Source organism: Onychostruthus taczanowskii, unplaced genomic scaffold, assembly GCF_017590055.1.
Source record: "Onychostruthus taczanowskii isolate IOZ18803 unplaced genomic scaffold, ASM1759005v1 scaffold8, whole genome shotgun sequence".
Lineage (NCBI taxonomy): Eukaryota > Metazoa > Chordata > Aves > Passeriformes > Passeridae > Onychostruthus > Onychostruthus taczanowskii.
In genome coordinates, this window is record NW_024505892.1 from 3373686 (window position 1) to 3398173 (window position 24488).

Consider the following 24488-nt stretch of genomic DNA (forward strand, 5'->3'; position numbering starts at 1 on the left):
ATATTTAAAGTCCCCTGAAGCAATAACTGAATGTTGCAGGAATAAACTGCTCTCAGCAGAATAGCTCTCAGCATGTCTATACCATCAGTTAAGTACATGTTCTCAAGACAGATTCCCTCACAACTTCACATTATAAATCCCCCAACTTCCACTTATTATTGCTCATCTGAGGCAAAGCTTGGCATTTTCTGCACACAGGGCACTAATTATAGGTGTAAGTTTCCACTGCAGTGTCCTGGATATACTGAGGTGGTGTAGGGCAATCTGTTACAGCTCAGTCAAGTTTCCCAAGTCAAGCATGGATGTTCTGGCTCGAGGCTCCAGCCAGCAGAGCAGACTGAACACACTCCAGTGTTTTCTTCTGTCGAGTGGAGACAGAGTCCAGAGTGTCCAGCAACCTGAGCCTAGCTGCTGCAAACTTGGTGCTAGCACGAGGAAAATGGAAGATATTTGGAAAATGGAAGGAAAATATTTAAGTGGGGGAGAAAAAGAAATTTTAACATTGTGAATGTTCTATAATTCAGTCTTGTGCAGAAGTACAGTTGTGCACAGCTTTGAGGCTTCACCACATACCTCCAAAGTTTGTGATTGTGGGAAATCCTTTAAATGCTGAGTACTTATTACTGCTTCTGCATGTATAATCTGCAACTGCTTAAAAGGAAAAAACTAAGAAAATAAGTTGTTCAGCTGTGACTCAGAATTTTGAAGTAGCAGGCAGTGGATAACTGCCACCTCCCTGTGTGTTCCCACTCCTGCCAAGATCTAGACAGAGAAAGTGATCTGGCTTGAAGAAAAAAAAGTTTAAAAATCCATGGGATTATTTCCAGCTTTATCAACTCCTTGGTCTGGTTCACAGCAAAGCCTCTTAGGCAGCTGTGCCAATACTATTGAGGAGATAATGTGCTGTGACAGGACTCACTGGTGCTGAAGGCTTTGTTTTATGAAATCGGTCTCAAGTCATTCTACAGTGGGAGCAGGAATGAACTTTAAAAATCTTGTCTCTCAAATGATCACTGAATGAAGTCTCACTTCATAGGGAGCAGGGTATCAAAAGGAGGGACTGTGAGCAAAGGATTTATTTGTTTAACTTGTGACTCTTGTTTGATTAGCTGTTATTATGTTGATTATCTGTGAAGTTTTGGTCAATTAGTGATCAATCTTACATTTGTAACTGATTCCCATCAACCCCAGTCCTGTTTCCAGCCTCACTTAGCAGTAATAAAGTGCAATTTTACCATCTATTTAGAATGTTTAGTTGCAATTGCATAAGATGTTTTTATAATTTAATTTCATAATGATACTAAAAGTTTATAATTACATCCCATTTTGACTGGTGGTGTAGATTTTGAGTTAGAGTGGTAATTTTTAAATTGAATAATGACAACTCATATTAAAAAGTGAAGAGGAAATAAAATAAAACAAATATAAATACAAATGAAACAGCTGGGATTTCATGCATCCTCAGCAAGTTTGCTTATGACACCAAGCTGTGTGGTGTCGTTAACACACTGGAGGGAAGGGATGTCATCCTGAGGGACCTTGACAGGCTCAAGGGCTCCATGTGAACCTCATAAAGTTCAACAAGGCCAAGAGGAAGGTCCTGCACCTGGGCCACGACAATCCCAAGCATAAATACAGGCTGGATGGACAAGGATTTAGAACAGTCCATAGGAGGAGGACTTGCGTGTATTGGTGGATGAAAAGCTCCGTGTGATGTGGTGCACACACAGCCCAGAAAGCCAAACATGCCCTGGGTCGAATCAAAAGCAGCATGGCCAGCAGGGCAAGGGAGGGGATTCTCCCTCTGAAACCCCACCAGGAGTACTGTGTCCTGCCTGGGGTTCTCTAGCACTGGGAAGGAATTGGCCCATTAGAGTGAGTCTAGAGAAGAGCCACCAAGATGATCAGAGGGCTGGATCAACTCTCTTGTGGAGACAGCCTGAAAAAGCTGGAAAAGTTCAGCCTAGAGAAGAAAAGGCTCTGGGGAGACCTTATAGCAGCCTTTCAGTAACTAGAGGAGGCCTGCAAGAGAACTGGAGAGGGACATTTGAGAAGGATCTGCTGTGGTAGGGAAAGGGGCACTAGATTTAAACTGAAAGAGAGTATGTTTAGGTTAGATTTAGGAGGAAAGTTCCATACTGTGGGCGTGGGGAGGGATTGGAACAAGTTGCCAAGAGAATCTGTGGATGTCCCATCCCTGGAAGTGTTCAAGGCCAAGTTGGATGAGGATTTCAGCACCCAGGTCTAGTGTGTGGTATCCCTGCCCAAAGCAGAAGGGTCCCTTTCAACCCAAACCATTCTGTCCTTCTATGTTTCGATGAAAAGAAAAGACAGCGGATGCTGACCTGCAGGCCTGATTACTGCTGAAAAAAAGCCTTTGTGATTTTTTCCTGTCAGCTGTCATCTGATTGATACCTGAATGTAGTTCAGTTTAGCTAAGAGTAAACAGTCTAGAGAGCTCACTCTCCACCCTTCAGGGTCGCAGCACGAAGAGCTTTGCTGATGAACAACAGAGAGCTTTTTTTGTGAATGATGGATGCTGTGTTTTTGTCCTCAGCCACTGGTAAGAAGACCTGTGACAAGCGGTTGCTTTTGCAGAAGGACCTGCCAAAAATCAGCCAGCAGACACTGAAGTTCTAACCTGTGATGAACCTCTTTTTCTGGTCAGTTGTGCTTTGTGTCTGAACTGTCTCATCTGAGGCTTTAATCCCACCTTGCTCCACTTTTTCAAAGACAGTAGAAGTGAGCTGCCTTTTTCTTTCTCCTTTCTTCTTTCTTTGTTTCTTTCTCTTTTGCCTTTTTCCTAAATCACAGAGTTTCAGCAGAGGTTCTTCAGGCACTTCACTGTGTGAAACTTTAACAGTGGTTGGTAGTGGAGACTTTTGTAAAAAAGAAGCAGAGCTAAAGGCTTTTATTTTCATTCAGGGCTCCACAGAGAGTGTGCAAAGGATTTAAAGGGGCCTCAGAACAGATGAATTTCTAGGTCAGGATCGGGTGCTTTGCACCATCTGTGTGCATGTACACCAGTACAAAGGCCTCACAAACACTTGCATTGCAGTCTTCTTACATTGCAGGGCAATAGATGATTATCTGTTGAATCAGAAAGCTGAGGGCTTTTGTTATATCTGCAATACAATAATATATACTCTTCTAATACATATAATGTAATGTAATGTAATATAATGTGATATAATATAATGTGATATAATAAGTCTGATAAAATAATACAGCAACTTAGACCCTGAGGCAGGACCCTTACTTCTCTGCATTGGATGGCCTGCATGTTACCGAACATAGAAACCATTTAGGAACAGAAAAGATAATATTTGGTCTGCTTAATACAGTTTTATTCTCCCTGCACATTCTTATTTCATTCTTTAGATATAATTTTTGCTATGAACTACTTGTAGAGTGAGAACTGTCATGTATGCATTTTATCATGTTTCCTGGTTCAGACCTGTGCTACAAGTGGAGGCAACAAGGGATGTTTAATACAGCAGTGTGACATGATGGGTTGCTAGTGTATCCTTTGGGCATACCATACGGTGAAGTTGTCCTACAGCTTCCCAAATGATCTATTTTTTTATAACTCCTGCTGAAAATGCCTACCTGGACAGGGAACTGTTTACAGAAGAACAGGAGGGCAATAAGAGAAAATTGGGGCAGGTGTGTGTGTGCGTGTCTGCTTCTTCATTAAGGAATATTTTTGTTGAAGTGCATGTGGTTTTGGTTTATTTATTTGTAAAATTCCCAAATTAATTATTTCAAGTGAAAAAATCAAGCTAAAAATTGCTTATGATATATAGCAGGCAGCAGAAGGGAAGGGAAAGTAAAAAGTGCACTATGGAGATAATAGGTATAATGAGCACTTGGCTGCACATTTTGAGCCCAAGGCCTAAACTATTTGCATTAGTGCAGATTCTTGAGTTCAGCTTAATTATGTTTGCATAAACAGTAAACAATTGTACAGATCTATTTAGTGCTTTGCAGAAGATATGAAAATAATTTTTTATTGTTTGGTTATTCAACCAAATGGTCTTGCAACCATTACCTGGTCTTATATAAAATTCTCTTTCAGTTATGAAGTTAGAAAACTCCACAATAAAGCTTCTGTAAACTACTAAAACAAGCAAAGTATATGCCTTGTAGTCTTCCCTTTAGCTCTTCCAATAGTTTCCTATTTTACTTTAACGGTTTTTTGACATATAATATTGAGACTGTGTCATAGGTTTTTTGTTCTGGCAGGCTTCCTGATTTTTTCTTGTATTCAAATGGATCCCGATCCACCAACATTTTTGTAATGAATTTTGGAATTCTCATAATTTTTAAATTTACACCTGATGCTGGTTTTTGATCTTCTGGGTCACATTCCCACTATTCTTGGTAGCAGAATTCCCATCCAAGTCCATCTGTGTCCTCTTTGTTTTCTACCATGCAGTACACCTGGCTCTGAGTGGGGCTAATCAGAGCGTGTGAGCTGTACAAAAATGCTTCTGAGTCCCAACAACCTTTCAGGCCATTTGGCTTAGTAAAGAAAGGTCCCAGTGGCTCTTTCAGGCTGAAAGTTCTCTCCTCAGCAGAATCAGCTGCTTATTGCCTAAAAGCTCTTATTATTACTTGTCAAGATCCTAATTCTCACCTCATCCTACATTATTTGCACATGACAGGCCATATTCTTCATTCTTGTGTAGCCCTTTTTTTTTTTTTTAACATAAAAATGTACTATTAAGTCAGCCTATTTTCCCAGCTGAAAGTGCTCATGGCATGACGCTCTGATTTATGTCTGTGTCAGAGAGACTCTGGAAATCTTAGAATTTGGCCAGGCAGAGGGGACTTACAGACCCACCTTCCTTCTATCTTTTCCTTTCCTGTGGTGAACAGTATTCTGTCTGGACAGGGAACCAATGTGATTCATGGTTATGGATGCTATTCAGAGGAGGAAAGGCACTGTAAGTAATGTATTTTTTACAGCTTTTATGTTTGTTTTTCTACTTCATTTAGGCTTCAGATTTACTGATACAACACCAACTCCCCTTTTCTTTGTATCTCTTGCTACAAGTTTTCAACACACAATATCATTAGGTCTTAAATTTCATGATGTATTTATTTCCATGGTAGGATAATTTTTACTGACATTATGTCACTCTGATATTGATTCACAATAACAGTGTCATAAATGTTGTCATTATTCTGGCATTGCAATATAATATTTTAAATTTTCCATCTCTTTTTGAAGTTGTTTTTCATTCAAAGAAAATTAAAACTCATAGGAATAATGCTGACCATATTTCCCTTCCCTATATGTTCCACATTAGTTGTTTTGAAGCATGAAGATCTGTAAAAAATACATACAATCAGAAACCCACACAAAAATGTTCTGGAGGGCTCATGTCCAATGGGGTTTTCCTTTGTTTCTTCTTCAGTTTTATCAAAAGCCTTCTTGATTCACAAATACATCAAGAAAAGTGTTCCAAATTAGAGTTTTCAGGTTTATATTAACACAAAATTTAGGATGTACAGCTGAATTAAAGTACAGCTAAGATAACATAGGGAGGAAGAAGGCCCAGAGATGCCTTACTTTATTAGCTTCTTTCATTACATTGACTTTGCCTCCTGCTACTCCCCAATGCTATTAACATGAAATTTTAACCATGAGGTACTTGCATAGAACCGAGCAGTAACTTGTTGTAAATGTAAGAATGTTTTACATAATCACATCTGCCCTTCATTCCAGCAAAACCATTTTATTCCTAGGAGTCTGGAATGTGCCAAACAATGCAGAATCAAAACATTTTCAACTTCTGTTATAAATGTAGACATTAAAGTGAATGTGGCCTGGCGTCAGGGAAAAAAAAAAAAAAAAAAAAAAAGTGAGCCTCAGACTCAAATTCTTCAGCTGATGAGTCACAGCTCCTTTGAGAGGGTCTGAAGAGCTACCAGAGGCACTGTGAAGCACTGAAAGTTTTATTAGAGGTCTAAAGCAAAGAACATTTCATTCTCTGCTCCTCTGCACACTGTTAGCTTTCACAGGCAAGTGTTCTCTGCTAGCTTCCTGACTTGGTGACATAATTTTTTTAACTTTGTCTGTGATATTAGTTCACCTATATTTTTACAAAAAATATTAAGTGTTTGGCTAGAGTACGAGATAAGGAGATTTAGTCTCCTTATACATTAAGGGAAATTTAGTTACTTTGCATGCTTTTTCCCAAAACCCTAAAGTACAGATAAGGTCGTGATTGCTCCCAAGTTGCTGCCTCATGAAAAACTGTACAATGCCAATACCTGCAGGATTAGCAAGTAGACTACATGGGTAGTGGTTCACAAAGTGTGCCAAAGCATTCTTCCTACTGATCTGGAGCACTCTTTTTTTGGGAATAAGGACACATTTCTTTAAGTGTCATGACTTCAACAAGGAGGAGTGAGAATGACCTCCTCCAGGTTACCCTGTAATCTGATGGAGTCAAGGAAGAGCCTGATGCTCTGAAACTCTCTGTGAACCTATTCCTTCCTCCAAAACTTTTGATGTGATATTAATTTTCAAATAATTTGAAAATAATTGAATTTTTCTTCTCAACAATTTCAATATTTAATGACAAGAATTAATGAAACAAAAATGAAGGGAACTTTACTGTATTATAGCTGTTAAACATAAGATGGACAAACATTAAGCTGCTTGTTTTCCATTCTGATGAGACTCCATCTGGAATACCAAATCCAGCTCTGGAGTCCTCAGCAGAAGAAGAACATGGGCCTGTTGGAAGGAGTCCAGAAGAGGGTCACCAAGATGATTACAGGGGTGGAACACCTCTCATCTGAGGAAAGGCTGAGAGAATTGCATTTGTTCAGCCTGGAAAAGAGCCATCTTAGGGCTGACCTAACTGCAGCCTTCTGGTATCCGAAGAGAGCTTAGAGGGAAGAAGGAGAGGGACTTGTTACAGGAGAATGTAGTGACAGAAAAGAGGGGAATGGATTCAAGCTAAAAAAGAGTAAATTCAGATTAGATATTATGAGGAAGTTATTGGTGGTGAGGTTGATGAGACACTGGAAAAGATTGCCCAGAGAAGTTGTGGATGCCCTGTCCCTGGAAGTTTTCAGGACCAGGTTGTATGGGGCCCTGAGCAACCTGGTCTAGTAGGAGGTGTCTCTGCCCATGGATGACCTTAAATGTTGCTCCCAATACAAATCCTTCTATGATTCTAAAAGAGTTTTATAAGTTTAACACTCAAAATGCTACAGCATTTTGAGTGTTAAGTCTGGGAAATTATCTGAAATGCATTCCAAACTGTTGCAATGACCTTGCCAACTGATTGAAATACTTTGGCATACACAGAGAACCCCATTTGTTTCAAGCAATTGAATGTTTTGCAGTGTGGCAAGAAAGAAAGACAACTTACTTTTACTTCTTTTGAACAAGGAAGGAGGAGGCAGGACTTGGTGGTCATAAATATGTGGTTACTTTTCCCTAATACAGGAATGAAAGGTATCTATACTGCAGATGGGAAAGAATAAATCTAATTCTATTAATAAAGAGCTCATTTAAATGCAACTGATTTTTCTGAGTTTAAATAGCTCAAAACCTTCTCAGATGCCTTTAAGTTTGATAATGTCTCATTGTGTCAGACTGGAGGCTCTGGGAATTTAATTTAAGATCCTGAGTGTTGGAATTAAGTACTGTGGAAACTCATTTATGAGCTGAAGTGGGGATGAGTTAAAGCAGCCAAGAGTAATTCCTGGAAAAAGAAAAATTTGGTGCTAGTTCTTTGTAAATTTTCAGCATTTAGGGTTGTGCCATGTCTAATGACCCCAAGCAATGCACTAGATTATCTGAGCTACTGAGGAAGGCCAGCTATAGTGGCAGTGACTCAGGCTAACTAAAATTTTCCAGATCTGACTGTCCCACCCAAAATAAAAAGGGTGACAAAAATGCTTGGAGGAGGCAGCCTACCTCCACCATAACACTTCAAATTAATTTTTGAAGGAAACAGTATCATAGGAAGCATGAGCTTAACTACTGACATTGTTCAAAGCAAAGGCTTTGGAGAAAATACTTTACATTAAAGATGTAAAGATTGATTGTTCCTTTCTAAGCTCTCAGGCACCTATGATGTTGCTTAAAGAAGACTCAAAAATTACCTAGTCCCACATTTTATCATTTATGCTTTATTTATTTAGACTGCTAAAATATTCACTGACACATCTCTTCTTCCATTTCAAACAATTCTTTAAAAAGTTGGGCTTTTTATAAATAAAATGAGACTTATTTTTGATGCCTTAGTGTAGATGCTGAGTACTGGATAAAGAGGTCAAGTTGAAACTCATCTTGTTTCAGTGTAGCCTGTTATTCTCCAGATAGAAATAGATTCTATTTATTGTAAGTGAATTACCATATTATAAAGATATGTTGTTATTATTATTATTGCTCTTGCAAGCTGTTGCTCAGTGAAGTGCCAGACTGAGTGTTTTAGCAACCCAAGCTGTCATCAAGCTTAGGAAAGCCAAGGACAGATATTCAGATGCTCATGGCTTCTATCTTGACACATGAACGTGGGGTCGCTGACAGCCACGTTCCTGCAAAGTGTTGGGATGTGCTAATTGATAGCAGCCAGAAGCAGCCCAATTTCTGTAAAGAAGGAAATGAGAACAAGCTGTCATTACAAGTATTGAAATGTTTACACTGCTGGATAACTTCAATGGCTAAAGCAACTCACTTTCTCTGTGGTTTGGAGGTGCATATTTATATCTGCAGCTTGTAATTACAGCTTGTTCTTACTGTAAACATAACACCCTCCCTCTCTCTCTCCATAGCTGAGCTGTCACAAGAAGTTCCACAAGTGAAACAAAGATTGCAAGTAACATTGGTAATTGAATGGGTTTATCACTTTACTATTAGAGGAGATACAGTGGTGCTCTACAGATGGAAGGTTTGTGGAAAAAAGGGTGTTTTCAAACCTAGAGTTTGATACATCTGCAGCAGCTTATCAAAATGAGCATTATGGTGAGAGACTGTTTTAAAGGAATCAACATACTAGTAGCTACTAAAGGAAAAAAGATAAGCATTAAATAAAAATTAAATTCTGCTGGTTTATTACTAGCAGCAGCTCAGTTTCTCCTGTGTAATGTAGTAAAAAGAAGCTGCAACTGCTGGTTACTGTTGTATACTGGCCAGGGAAGAGCTAACAACCTCTAATTGCAGAAATGGATTAGCTCCCATGTGATGGGTGGAAAATTAACTACGTTCTTCCCAACAATTACATCTGATTCTCTCTTCCTTACCCCCTAGTAGAGGAGTTGCTAGCATCAGTCAAAGGTGGTAGCTTTTCCTCTCTTTGGAGACCAGGAGTTTTACAAAGGCAATGAAACCCAGAAAAGGTCAGGCTTGCAGGGACCTTGAGAAAATCTGACTTACAATCAAGAGACTTCTTCTGTGGGCAAGTCAGAGCACCTGTGTTTCAGAGCCTGCTCTCAAATGCACTTCTGGGAGCATGTTCTCCTTCCACAGGGACTACTCAGAATATTTGCATTCCTGAGTTAAAGAAAGTCTTTTTAAATAGCTCCACCTCACACTGGATTCACTACTGTGACACTTTGATTGATGTTTTGGTTTACTCTTTTTGAGTCTTAATGAAAAAAAAAACAGATTTGTTCTGAGAAAGCAAATTTACCTCTTTTCCAGGCAGAGAAGTTGTTTTATCTTTGAAAGCACAACACTGATGTGTGCAATGAAAGCACAACAAATGGCTCAGTAGGCTGGAAAGGAACAGGTCTCTGGGCTTCATTGCTTCAGCAAGCTGCCTTGCACTTTGGGTGATGAGCTGATGCAGAAATTATGGAACTACTCTGACACTTTTTCGCCCTAATGATGGAGTAAACAGCCTGGGCTCGTGGCTCATTAATCAGAGGCTGCATTCTCTGTTACTGATCCCCTGCGTGTTGTATTGCATCTTACATGTGAAGGGCTGTAGCAGTATTGTGTGCTTGTTTCATAAATGAGTGGCAATTACATTGTGCTAGATCTAAGAGTGATACTGTACTCTTTGTTGGAAAACATGTTAACCAACAGATTCAATGGTAGTTGGACTCCCAAATGTGCAGAGAATGGGCACTAAGATCTTCAAAATTCTCTCTGCAAGTTAAATAAATTTCTTAAAATTAAAGAAGAAACAGCAAAGTATGTTAGGTAATTAGTTGTACATTTTTGTGGGGTTTTTTCGGGTTTTTTTTTCCAGATTTTTGCATTTTTGGGCACCAGCTTTCCAGGAAATCTTTCTGTTATGCTAGAAAATACTGTCCCAGTGAAAGTATAAAGACTAAAGTTGTCTCTTCTTTTCCTTACTCACCATTGATATAAGATCCCTTGATGTTGACAGAAAAGGAAAATATTGGACTCTGAAATGGACTCTGAAATGGAAAGCTGTGGACTTCGAAACATAGAAAGGGAAGAACTTTTCTACATGAGCATACAGTTCCTAAATCTGCAAAATCTTCATTGCAGATCCTAGAGTCTAAGAAGCTAAATATGTTGTTAAAGTAGCAATGTCTCTTCTTGAACTGTTAAAACAACACAGGTGAAAAATGCTGCCTTCCAAAAGAGAATATTCATTGACAGTAGTCAACTTTGAATGTCAAATGTTTGTAAATAAAATCTATATTTTTAAATACATTAGTTTTTCATTGTAAGAAAAGTATTCTTTTTTCTATATATCTTTGAACAATTAAGCAAGTATTTGGATTTTGTTTGATTTTTTTCCCTTTCTGTAAAGCGTTTCTTTAGAAGGTCTTTGAAAAAAAAATTAACTGGAAAATTATGAAAGGCTGTGTCGTCTTCAGGGTATTACAGCCTTCCTCAATATGAAGTGAATTCTTAAATAGCTTCTAAAATTGAGGGCTTGGAGTGGTGGGATGTAAAAAATAGGGATGGCTCTGCCAGAGAGATTGCAGTGGTTGACAGCATTTGTGGAAGGAGTAGCTGATGATTTGGAGTAGATGTTTTTTCACTTGCTTTAAAGATTACAGCTGCTTTCACCACTGTTGCTTGTGAAGGATTGTTAAGTGATTTACTGGTATCTTATCAGAGCAGGATGAAGCTCTATTCTTCAATGTCTTCTTTCTTCCTTTTAGGCAGATTTCAAGAGATGAGTATGGATAATTTTTTTTCCCCAAAACATCATTCTAGTAATGATTGGGCTGGTCTGGTTAGGTTTTCACTTCTCTTCAAAGCCATTTGGGAGTTAGTGTGGGATCTAACTTTGGGGTCAAAAAAGTTTGAGCTAGACACTTTGACTATCCCCACAGTGAAGAGAGAAGCAGTCTTTGAAAGCAGGATAAGTTTAAAGTAGGTCTAATAACTTGTCTTCTGGACCTACTTATTACTTCCTTGTTTTTTTTATTTTTGTGGAGTTATGGGAGACCAGATTGGGCTTCAGGTGGCTAGAAGATAAATTAGATAAATCCCACCCTAAGAAAGTATGTGATCCTTTTATTTTTAATCTATTGATAAAGCAAATGTGTGTAAATCTCTATTTTCCATTTATAATGGATGACGCAACACCTCAGTTCACAAAGAAGAGCAAAGCAGAGATATAAATTAGCTGTCTGAGGATCAACTCAGGTTAACTGAGATTGTGATGAGAGGTTGGGAAAGTAGCCAGAGGAGACAAAGTAATTTTAGCTCCTCTGTAGGAAAAATGTGTCCACCATTAATTAAGAGTACCCACAGCTAAGATGTGATTGTAAATTCCCAGGTGCTATTTGAAAACTATGTCAGAGCAGAAACCCACACAGTCTTGAGTTATTGGTGTTTGGCTAAGGAGCTGTGACCTTCCTTATGGATACAGACCCTGGCAGTGTCATCCAACTCCTAATCTCCTAAACATTAAATTATTGCTAAACATTTGACATTTATAGGGGAGTGTTAAAGGGGATTCTGGCAGTTTGATTATGAGGAGAGTAGCTTGATGAGAGCATAGTTCTTCTCAGGTTTGTACAGGCTTCCTGCAGATCCCAGAGCGAATGGAAACAATAGCTGAGGAAATCCTAGCTCTTGTTCATTGCCATTGTGCTGTAGTTGGTATTTCTTTACATCATTGACTGAGACAGTATCAGTACTCAGGAATTTGGTACCTCTGATCTGACCTTGCCAAAATTTGGTGATGTCCTTACATTGATGAAAAAGTCTTTTCAACACTCTTGAGTATCAAAAGGTGACAAAGGAGATGGGTAATTCTTTGGAGAAAGTCAGCTTCCTGGGTAATCCATTCTGTCACTATCTAAATTTAATTATTTTTAAATCATGATTAGTTATGTAAGGGTGATTTTAAGTGTGTGTTAAATTCTATAATTGAGGGTACTTGTTGTTCTAAATGCATATGAGAGTTTGTTCTTTTAAACAACACTTTAAATCTTAATTTAAACTTTGTTAATGTTTATTCTAAGTCTAAGAAGAGTGCATAAGCTGTGTTCCTCATTGTAGATAGGAACCATTCTCAGAGGAAAAGTGAACACTTCTGTCTACCCTCAACTGTTGCTATCAGATCCCTGGCAAAAATTCTACATCTCTGTAGAAGACACAAACTTGTGCTCCCACAACTTCAGATGCCATGATGACTTTTGTTATACAGACCTCACAAAAGTCAAGAAAGTTTGCTTGAATGGTGATAAATGAGTACTCCCTGCAAGCAGTAGTTGCTGCACAATCTGTGCATTTACAGGTAGGATGAAACTAGGATGTTTGCCATAGGAAACCTCTGTGGTGACAGGAATTTTGCCTGCAAAACACTAATGCATAATGGTAACTGTCGACATTGGGTGGTTACTTTAGAAGAAGGGTACCAGTTTTCATGTGAATATGGTGGAAAACAGCAAAATACAGTCTTACCACTATGTCATTATCTTTTACTCTCAGGAAATGAAAGCAGTTCAGATGCAGCAGGTTAGCAGTTCCCTCCTCTCTTCTGCTCTCCTATCCTTTTTCAGAGTACCATTGAGACTAAAAAATGTTGAAAAAAATGAAAGGAAGGGTGAAGATGGAAAGGGTTGCTGCATAATGGTGTTTGGAACATTCCTCATTACAGGAAGCACAATAGAGATCAGGAACAGTATGGGGTTTCACTAGCTCTGGGAATATTGGTACTGGACTGTGGGGGGCTTTGTTAGGTTATTTTCAAAAGATCTTTCTTTAGGTCCACAGCTATTAAGCACCCTCAAATTTAAACAGCTGGTAATGTGAAAAGTTTGGCAACATCATCTTAATTGTATATGAAGCATTGCCTCTGGTTAGCAGCAGTAAAATGTTAATTTAGTCTTTGATAGAGCATATTAGCATGATAACTCAAAAAACACTTCTGGTATGCTAATCCTGAAATAAAAAATGTGTTCTGATTAATGCCCAAATCAATATAAAAACTACTGTCTGCTTGAAATGACAAAGCTGATCAAGGCTGCCAAAATTGTGTGACAAATATATTAACAACAGTAGAGGCTATTTGGTTTTTTCCTCCTGTCAGAAACAGTGTGAAATTTAATTATAAATAGAACCTATTCAAACACATAAGTCTGCAGAGTTAAACCTGTGTGTTCTGTCCTCACCTTAATCCTCAAATTATCTGATTTTGCTGTCGCAGACTTTAGCTGCAGCTAATATTTGTAATGAGTTGTCACAAGTGTTAAGCACCTCTGAACTCATATTAAGGATTTTCTTGAGAATTTTGCTAATCATTACTTCAATAAATATTGCTTTATGTTGTTGTTTGAGAAATTAAATTACAACCTGACAGTATGGATGGTTCTCTGGATGTGCAAGGCACTGGTGTGTGAAGAAGATCCCCACAGAGTGTGTGTTAGGCATCCCATTTTGGCATGCTCCCTGTTTTGTTTACAGTACATTTTTCTTAGTATTACTCTAGCTGAAGTAGCAGAATCATGATACTTAACCATGTTAAATAGCATGGTTTCCATGCTATTTAATGGCTTCCAGATGCATGTGGAAAATTGATGTCTGCCTTGAAAAACTGTGTGTCTGAGTGCAGCGTTAGAGGAAATCTGTGGTACAAATTAAAGCACTATAGGAAGATGAAGTAGTTTAAATTTAGTTTCTTAATATTACAGACCAATGTTAGCTTTTTCAGATGTTTCTAAGACTGCAGACTGCTCAAGATTAAGCCTAGGTTGTACAATATGTTATACAGGCTTGTAGGGTGATACTCACAGACATGGAGTGCTTAAGGCCTGGTACAGAGAAAATTCTGCTTTAAGCCAGCACTTGAAAACACATTTGTTTCAGCAGTGTCTGTGGGTCTTGAATAAGGAAGTGGCAGTGCATGTTCTCTCCTCAACAGCCCCTTGGGGTATTGCATTAGGCAGCATGATAATGATTGTACAAAACCCCTAACCCTCCCATTCAGACTTTCCAAAAAATTATGACACCACATCATTACCATGTTAGGATCATTTTTTGTAATTTACTTGGAAGAATGTGTGATAAATCTTATTAATGATGTGTTAACACATTTGCATGCAATTAATCCTGTGCTATATAATTATGGTATAGAATATAAAAGTATAACACTATGAAGTACAGTAATATAATTACTTTGCAGCTTATTCAAGCCCCAAGTCAGCAAAAAATTCTGTCATTGATATCAGTGATGAAGTGGAAGGTAAATGAGAATATTTTTGTATTCTCATGGTGTGGTGCTCTCAGGAGGGAGAAGGATTTAAATTAATCTGCAGGTCAGACCAGCAATTAAAACACAGGTGTCTACCCTCCTCTGCTCTAAAGAGGGGAGGGGACTTTCTGACAGAATGGGCATTTAGGAAGTCCATAAAAATAAAGCTGATCAGTGGAAAAAATCTCAGCTTGGAAAAAAATCTCCTGTGCTCAGAGTAGGCACTCCTTTCAGGGACAGATTTTGTTGTTGGGGCTGAGAGTACCCACACAATGATCTTGTGCATGATTGATTACTGATATTAAGTAGTAGAATTGCTCCACCAGGAAACATTTATCTTCTGTAATTTTGTAGTTATGCCAGAAACTAAAGCGTTTAAGTAAGGTGTGAGTTGGTTGTTTTTTTTGTTTTTTTTTTTTTTTTTTTTTTTTTTTTTTTTTTTTTTTTTTTTTTTTTTTTTTTTTTTTTTTTTTTTGTTTTGTTTTGTTTTGTTTTTTTCCCCAAAGGGATTAGACAATTTTAATCAGCTAAAAAAATTTTGCATATATATAATGTAACTTACTTTTTCAGAAGTAGAAACAAGGATTCAACAGTAGATCCTTTTGAAAATGTCACATCTACTCCTGAAGGAATTTCTGGGACTAAAGATGTTATTGCAAACAGGAGGAATATCAACATTTGAGATGGTTTTCAAGCATATATTCTTGCTTTACTTCTTGGGTCAACAAAAGCAGATCTATCTTTCTAGTAGAAGGAAGGAGTCCTTGTCTTTGGCCCATAGGCAGGAGATGGATGAGAAAGGCTACTTTGAAAAAAACCAATCCCTTGAGAACTATGGCTATCTGGGATGAGAGAGACGGGAGAGAGAGCCATGTCTTGTAGAGGTTATGAATCCTGTCTTTTCTATGTTTTACCCTTTTTTCATCATGCCTAGTGATTTTACAAATGGAGAATCATAGAATGGTTTGGGTTGGAAGGGACCTGAACTACCATCTGCTTCCAACACCTCACTACACACACACACACACACTGGTCAGGACACCTTCTACTAGACCAGATTGCTCAAAATGCCAGCCTTTCCCCACAGGAAAGGTGTTTTGTTCTGCTAAGCATCTTCATGTCCCTCTTCTGGACTTACTCTAACAGGTTCATATTCCTCCTGTGCTGGGGACCCTAAAGCTGGATGCAGTTCCTCAGGTGGGAGGTTGCCCCAACTCAGGTGTAGCACCTTGCTCTTGGCCTTAGTAAATCTCATGAGGTTTCCATGGGCCTCTTCTTGAGCTTGTCCAAGCCCCTTTGGATGGTATCCTGTCCTTCAGGTGTGTCAACTGCACCACTCAGTTTGGTATCATCTACAAATTTGTGCTTAATCATTTTGTCTCTGTCATTGATGCAGACATTGAATAGCACTAGTCCCAAAACAGACCCCTGAGGCTTCTGTCAGGACTCTGAGCAATTGACCACTCCCCTCTGGATGGGACCATCCAACAAATTCCTCATCCAAACATTCTGCCCATCAAATCCTTCTCTTTCCAATTTAGAGAAAAGGATGTTCTACAGGACTGTGTTCAAGGCCTTTCAGAAATCCAGATATACAACTGCAGCGCTTCCCTTGGCCACTGATGCAGTCCCTCCATCATAGAAGACCACCAGGTTGATCAGGCTAGGCTCATCTTTCTACCCTTTTTAAAGATGGGTACTAAGTTTCCTTTTTTTTTTTTTTTTTTTTTTTTCTTCTTCCAGTAATCTGGGACTTCTTCCGATTGCTAAGACATCAAATATGATGGAGAATAGCTTGGCAGTGACATCTGCCAATTTCCTCAGGACTCTGGTGTGCATCCTACCAGGTCCCATAGACTTATGCACAATCAGATTCCTCAAGTGGTCACTGCTCTTCACTCACAGTGGGAAGTACTTTGCTCCCCCAATCACCTTCTTGTATTCCACTCACTTTAGGGGTGTAGAAAAAGGTGTTCCCACTGAAAACAGAGGCAAAAATATTGTTGAGTACGTCATTCAGTTCCTTATCCATTTTTTTGCAGTTTGCCACCTGTTTTTATTGGGAGGGGACAGGGGAAAGGAGCAACAAGGTGCCTTCTTTGATCTTCCTCTTCTCTCTGGCATACCTGGCCTTGTTATTTTTTTGCATCCTTTGCCAAATTCAGGGTGAGATACACCTTGGTCTTCCTCCCCCCACCCCTACACAACTGGATGGTGTCCCCATACCCTCCCCAGAATACCATGCTTCATTGCCTGTGCATTTGCTTCTTGCTCTTTAATTTGACTAGCAGGTCCATACTCAGCCATGCTGAACTCTTACCTTCCTTGCTTGATTTGTTGATGAAGGGCATGAGCAGAAAAATAAGTCAAGAAGCAAATGACAATATATGCAGAAAAGTGATCAGAACTTGGGTCCTAGGAAGACAAAAAGAAAGAATTGAGAGAAAAGGGAGGAAAAAATAGGGAATCAAGGAAGGGAGCTGGGAACTGTGCACAAGTCTAAAGAGAAGGAGTTAAGGAAATCAAGGGAAAATAAGGTAACAAAGAGGAAGAAAAGTACAATACAGAATAAAAGAAAAATCGTATCGAAATTTGTCACTTTCTTAGATCTGGGGGAGGGATAAATAGTACTGTGGAGTAATATGGGGGAGAGATGAAACAGGAAGAGAAGAACATAATAAAAGAAGTGAGAGCTTAAGTAGAAACTGTGAAACTGTTTCTTTTGTAGAACAAAATTGCCAAGGGTGGAAAATAATTATATCTTTCAGTACCTTCAGTCATAGATTAAAAACACTTCACTTTTCTTTTAAAGATATGACACTTTTTTCTTTTAACATTCAAAAGTATCCCAAAGTGATAAACTAATATTGTAATTCTTCCTGACATGATTTTAATGCTTAAAACTCCCCAACCAAACAGTTACTAGCACTCCTAGTTTTTTTTCTTTTCTTTTTCCTTTCTTATTTTCTTTAGCTTGCAGTTATAGCATGAACAATTGGTGTCCAAAAAAAGCCTCCTGGCCAAGTTGTCTCAGCCTTGACAATGGAAATCTTTTGGGTGTGGGATGTAGAATGTAGAATCTATTTCTTTATTTAGCTTCTCTCTTGGATTGTCAATGTGGATTTCACCAGCAAAAGCTGTAGCAGCATCAAAATTCTCTTTCCTCTTCATCCCAGCTTCAAATTCATTTTATATGTAATTTCTTGCAGTGTATGAAATTGAGCTATTAATGATTCTGTGTCAATTGGGGCTTTTCCCCTTATCCTACTCACAGAGAAGTACCTCATTCAGGAGATGTAGGGGACAGCCAGTGCTGTGGCATTGCTGGGACAGGAACCCATGGCCCCAGGAATCCAAAATGGGATCCTGGCCCATGGACGGGGGGGATGAATGTTCAAGGGGGCTGGGCAGGGACAGCCAGGCCTGGTAAACTTATCTGATGATTTTGTTGACTTTTACTGAAATTTAGACAGATTTGTATAATGTAAACTAAGACAAGTGATCATATCCCCTTATTTAAATTTCTCTGGCACCCAATTTAATTTCCTGTTTGTGTCATGTGGTTTCTAGAAATCCGTCTACATTCTCAGGTACAGAATAGGCTACATAGAAGACAGAAACACATCTTTGACTTTTCCTCAAATTGTTTATCAGGATGCAAATAATATTTTTATTCATTAGAAGGATTTATTTACTTTTTTCTTTTAAATTGATGCATTGATTTGGGTTTTTCTTAAATGTCTATGCCCAGAAAAGCATTCATTAATCACAAAATGGATGGTTATAGTGAATTAGTCTGATTTAAGTAACTTATGTTAAACGGCTCCAATAAAATTGAAGGAAATCCATAGTTTTACTTGAACACTTTTTAGCAGCTTCTCACTACTGCTGCTATTGTCATTAGAGCTGATTCTTGAAGCTGTAGCTTACTCCAAATTGCAAGACCAGAAGCACCTGCTTCAGCTGATACATCCCTGCCTCCTCCATTAAATTGTTTGCTCACTTTGTTACTGATCTAAGATATAAATGGTCCTACCAAACAACATATCCATATAAAATAAATAATTTAAAAATTTTAAAATAATTAATATTTTAAAAATAAACACATATCCATGTAAAATACAATAAATTAGAGCATTCTTGTCCATGATATTCAAATCTGCCAGTGTGGTTGGGTTATCCTCTGCATTTGTTGTGTTCTTAAAACATAAATTCAGTGGCCAGTCTCAACTATTTTCTTAATGTAGGCACATCTAAGAAATTTAAGTCTAATTTTAAAGCTTGATTGCTTCATTCATCCATCAAAAAGTCTGAGCATATTAATTGATCTAAGTGAAATTTATGATAAATATGCTGGAATATTTAACTATCCCTATAATTGCAAATGTGTTTCTCTTAGCAGCAGAACTCATGACTTTTTCCAGAATTAGTTGTACGTGGACAGTAACTAATATCCATAATCCTAATTTTCAAACTTTTATGAATCTTTGAGATTGTGTCGTTCATTTTTAAAAACATTCTAACTTTACATATCACTGCTTAGTTTCAGGTATCTCATCAGGTAGCTTTCAATGAAGATCAAGGAAAAAGGATCAGCTGGTCTTCCAATCAGCTGGTCTTCAAATAACTGGTGGAACAATTTAGGCTGTGAGAATTCTGCTTCTCTGCACAAGTATTCAGTGTCTTTTGTCCTACTTCTCCACCAAATAAGGAGGAAACACTGCCTGTGCAGGCCCAGCTATGGTACTCAGAACCTGAATTCTGATTCTGGAGACAGCAGTTTTATCAGTCAATTTGAAGAATGGCCATATCTTTGTGTTCACCAAAACACTGATGAAAAATTTATTATTATTATTGTTGTTGTTGTTGCTGCTGTCATTGCTATTGTTATTATTATTAGAATTTTTTCCTCTGGTCCTTTCTTGCAGGATGATGCCTTTCATCATTCTACTAAGACTTTTAGGGATTTGAGATCCTCTTCTAGTTCCTCTTCTAGTCCTCTTCTATAGATTTTGTCCTCTTCTGGACAAAATGGGGACAACAAGTCTTTGGGGGACCTATTTTGCCAGACACCTTTTTTGCTGAAGCCTTTAAATAGGTACAAAGTTTGCACCTGTATTTTAACTGGAAAAGAGTAATAAGGTGCCTCATGTTGTAATGCATGGTCTCTATTCATAGAGTATGGACTCCTCTTCAGCTGCAGATTTCACCTCCCCTGCATTCTTCATATGGCAGAGTCTATTGTGAATTGTTGGCCTGAAAATAAGGGAATAGGAAGGCAAAGCCCTTTTAAACAGGTGACTTTCTAAAGAGGTAAACTGATAGAAAAAGAGCACTAGAAAGTTATGATGCAGAGTATGTATAATACTTGTCTTTAGTTCTCTGGATACTCATTCTAGACTTGCTTCTGTCCTCGGCAAGACAAGCAGTAGGCTGCTGTGTGACTTGTCCTGTGGGGATGGGAATCTAGGAATGGTTAGTGGTGATATATTGAGATGTATGAAAAATTTATTACAAACTAATGAGCACCCTGATACCAGCTCGGTTGGTTAGAGCACCATGCTAATAATGCCAAGGTTGTGGTTTTGATCCTTGTGTGGGCTTTTCACTTAAGGGTTGGACTTGATGATCCTTGTCAGTCCCTTCCAAATCAGGATATCTGTGATCTGTGGTATCTGTTTGTCACAAGGACATTTTTTTTTTTTTTTTTGAGAGAGGAGAATTCCATAGGTGAATCAATAGATCCACTTAGCAGAAAGATATGGGTTCATAGACTCATGTGCAAAAAACCAAACCCATAACAACAAACAAGCAATCTTCTGAAAAATTTTGTGGAAATGGTCTGTCTGCCTTTTTCCACCTGATAGTCATGAAAGTCTACTTCTTTTTTCAAATCCTCAAGAAGGATTAAAATGAAGAACTCTTCATTTTTCAAAGTTGTCTTGTCAACATCTCATAAAAGAAAAAAAAAAAATCAACGTTTCACCTATGAAGTTGCCTTCTGTCATTATTTATATGCTTTCTTTGCAGCTGTTCTATCTCCCTGAGACAGCGAAAATGGTGTTACAAAAATGGCCTGACTGGGCTTCTAATGAGTTGCATTAAGGTGGGATAGAAGAAAGCAATGACACAAGCCTAGCCCCACACTAGCAATAGTTATATATCAGCTCTTTTCAGCATCTGATAGGGCACGAATGCTGAAGTAAACTTAGTTAATACTCTCCTGGACATTTTTAAATAATTGTTTGTGCAGAAAAAAAAATAAATCTGTGTCCTATCCATAAAAACTCACATGAAAGAGGAACTATGTAACAAGATCTCTATTAGGAAAAGTTGCCTTCATAATATCTGCGTGGAAGAAGTTATTCAAGACACATTACAAAATCTCTCTCCTCTGCCTAAAAGCTGCTGACAGGTTAAAGGAGGAATGTTTCTAGCTGGAGATGTATTTTATAGTAAGCAGACACTTTTATTCTTTAATCTGTTTTCTTAAGAAGTGAAAAGGGAGGAAGACAAGGGCGAGAGTACTTGATTGTAGCAGATGTGAAACTAAATAAGAGACAGTGGCAGACTAAGGAAAAATATAATGGTTGTGAATTGATTCTAGTGGAATGTCCAGTGAAAAACTTTGATGCAGTACCATTGGGTCATAGGCATTCAGCACAGGAATCAAAATCAACTAAACTGAGCAACTTACAAAGCTCCATTGTAATACTTACCTTAGATTGATGTGCTTCAGTCCACTGGCATGCACCTTGAGCTGCATCCTGGTCTCCCATTATTAGGGTCACATCATTTCGCCTCATAGTACCTGTCCCTATAACCTATGCTTCTTCATGAAAAAGAAAAATGAAATCCTGGCTCTGATGGCAAGAAAGAGTTAAATGGCTAATACTGTAGCTAGCATACTGTTCTGCGTTTTTAGTTGCCTAAGCTTCATTTCAAGCATCTGCTCCCTGGCATTCACTCACTTCCAAAAACTATTATGCTGATAGCTGTTTGTCAAAGTACAAAGAGAGGAAGTATAAAACACAGTTAAAAATATAAAATAAGAAAAGTTATGAATAAGCAGATCATACATAAAACCGGAACATCAAGATATTCCCCATCAGTGAGCAGGGGGGAGGTTAGGGAAATAGAAGAAGTTCTCATTTTCTCTAGAGATGTAAATTAATTGTGCATATATATATATATATATATATATATATTTATTAAGCAAGATCTTTTATCCACTTTATTTTTGACACTGTAGTCCTATTCTCTCATCAGTTAGTATTTTAAAGATAAATATTCATAAATGAAATGTAATGACACCATAAAAATGTGTGTTCTTCTTTACAAAATGGATATTTTTGGGCCAGTTACTCTAATACATATAAAATAACTGTCCGATTGTCAATTTGGATCCTCTTTCTCTGAAACAGTGGCATATTTGAGATTAATTATAGATTAAAAACAGTATTACCCCACAGTTATTTCTTGTGACAAGAGACTTTTCTGAAATGACTATGTGAAGCATATGGATGAATTAATGAAATGATCTTATCTGTCTTCCCAATACAATCTTTCAATTCACTGTCACCCTTTCTTTTCTTCTTTTTCCCAGTAAAGGGAGGCCTCATTGAACAGAGAAGTACTGTACTGCCTGTGGGATCGCTAAGGGATGGGACAAAGGAAACATGTTTTGCTGAACCAGTGCAGAAATGTTCTTAATATTTTTTCCATCAGAAAATAGAGGAATCGTGCAGTGGCAAATTTTTAGGGGATCCAAATGCACTGTTCTGATCCTTAAACCCTAAGGATGATCTTTATACAGGCCATGAAGAAACAGATCATGCATATGTTTGAGCATGCCAACTGATGCTTACTATTGGGTAACATATTTTGGCAGATGTTGATGAAATTGTTTGTGAATTGCTGGTATGAAGCTTTTCTGAAAACACATATTCCATTATTATTCTGTTGTTTAAACATTAATTTTATTTGGACAGCCTCTCTTTATGTCTATTCTAAGTTCTAGATTAGACCCTCAACTTTTTTCCTAACCCTGTAGCTTTAGACAATGGCATATTTCTCCCTTATTTGGAAAAACCTTTTGTATATCATCCCTTTCCCAGCCTTCTCTCCCTTTTTTTTTTCTTTTAACTTTCCCACACAGATCTTGCCAGTTATTCTGGATATGACCTTTCATTAGAAGCTTTAGCAGTGTTGAATGAAAAGGTATAATTCCTTGCCTTTTGTGGTTTACACAAAACTTATTCTAAAGATTTCCTCTTAAAATGTCATTTGCCTTATTTTCACTAACACATATTTTTGTGATGTGTATATTCCACTGTGTCAGAATTTTTTCTGCACTGCAGTTTTCGAGATAGCTGTTGTGCAACATACATTTTTATATAAGACTTTTCCTACTTAGATTGATTCTTTACTCTTGTAATTATGTAACATTGTATTTATAATTTCTTCAATTTATAAGTGTAATTTGAATTCCTATCCCACTTCCAAAGTCTTTGTTTTCTGATTTGGTGTCATGCCCAGTTTTAACATATGTACTTTCCTATTCCATTGTTTATAGTATTGTCATAAATAGTAATTGGATAATAAATATCAAATAGGTGAGACCATTGTGTGAGTTTAAATGCTCTCTACTTTGAGACTAAAATCAATAAATAAACTCATTTTTTCAAGGTTTTTTTGTTTTTGTTATTTTTCTTTTTCTGTGCTTACAGGACTACTTGAACTACTATCAAACTAGCATTAGTTTGATAACAGACATAAGCATTACTAAAGTTAAAAGAGATTGCATCTACTTTTTCCTATGTCTTCTGGGAAATTTGTCCTATTATAAGGTAACAAGACCATTTTGAATAAAACCTGGCAATGACTAGCAAATATTGACAGTTCATTATTACTTGATTATTCCTGGGGTTCTTGCAAATTGATTAATAACGTGGTTCCTATCATTTTTGCAGGCATCAATATTACATATTATGTTGGGCTTATACCTCCTTTAAGCTTTCTTCTCCTTACTTCCTCCCTTTTTCCCTAAAGGGTACTTATTGTTTGCCTTTTTTCAATCCACTGAGTCTTTACAATTCATCCAAGAAAACTGCCTAAACCAGTTGTCTTAAGTGATTCTCATCAGGAATAACTTGAAAAATCAAAGTTATCTTCATATAATTGTTCTGGGTCTTTTTCTGTAATATTGCCTTTTCTTCATCCTTGTTATCAATATTAACCATGCTAAGTGAGCTAAATGTGAACTTAACTGTCTATATAGAATAAACCAACCAAACTGAATCAAGAACACTGTCCCCTGTAACAGCTTGCCTTCTCCCTTTAACTAAGAAGCCCTTCTTTCTCTCATCCCGTTATTACATCCAATGCATTTCAGAGCATTTCCTGATTGCTTTTTATGTTTTCTTCCAGCTGTATTTCATTTTGTGCTGTAGGCATTTGTGCCTATCCCTCCATCATATGCTATTCTTCTACATTGTGTTTTTTTGGCAATGAGTCCTTGTTTCAATTGTGCACAACTTCTTCCCTTCTTCCTCCTTCCACTTCAACCACTGAAGAGCTTCCACTGGAATTGGTGTCTTACCATATCCATCAGCCATTTTCTGTCATAGCATAGGTTATCTTCAGACTTTGCAGTCTTATTATAATCAACTACTCTATTGCACTAAAGAAAATCTACAAAATCTATTATTAAAAAAAAATGATTACATGAACGAAAGTCAATAATTCCCAAGGCTGTAATAGAAAATTATTTTAAATGATTATTCATAGTTGTATATAAAAACATTTATGAAAACAGTGTGATAG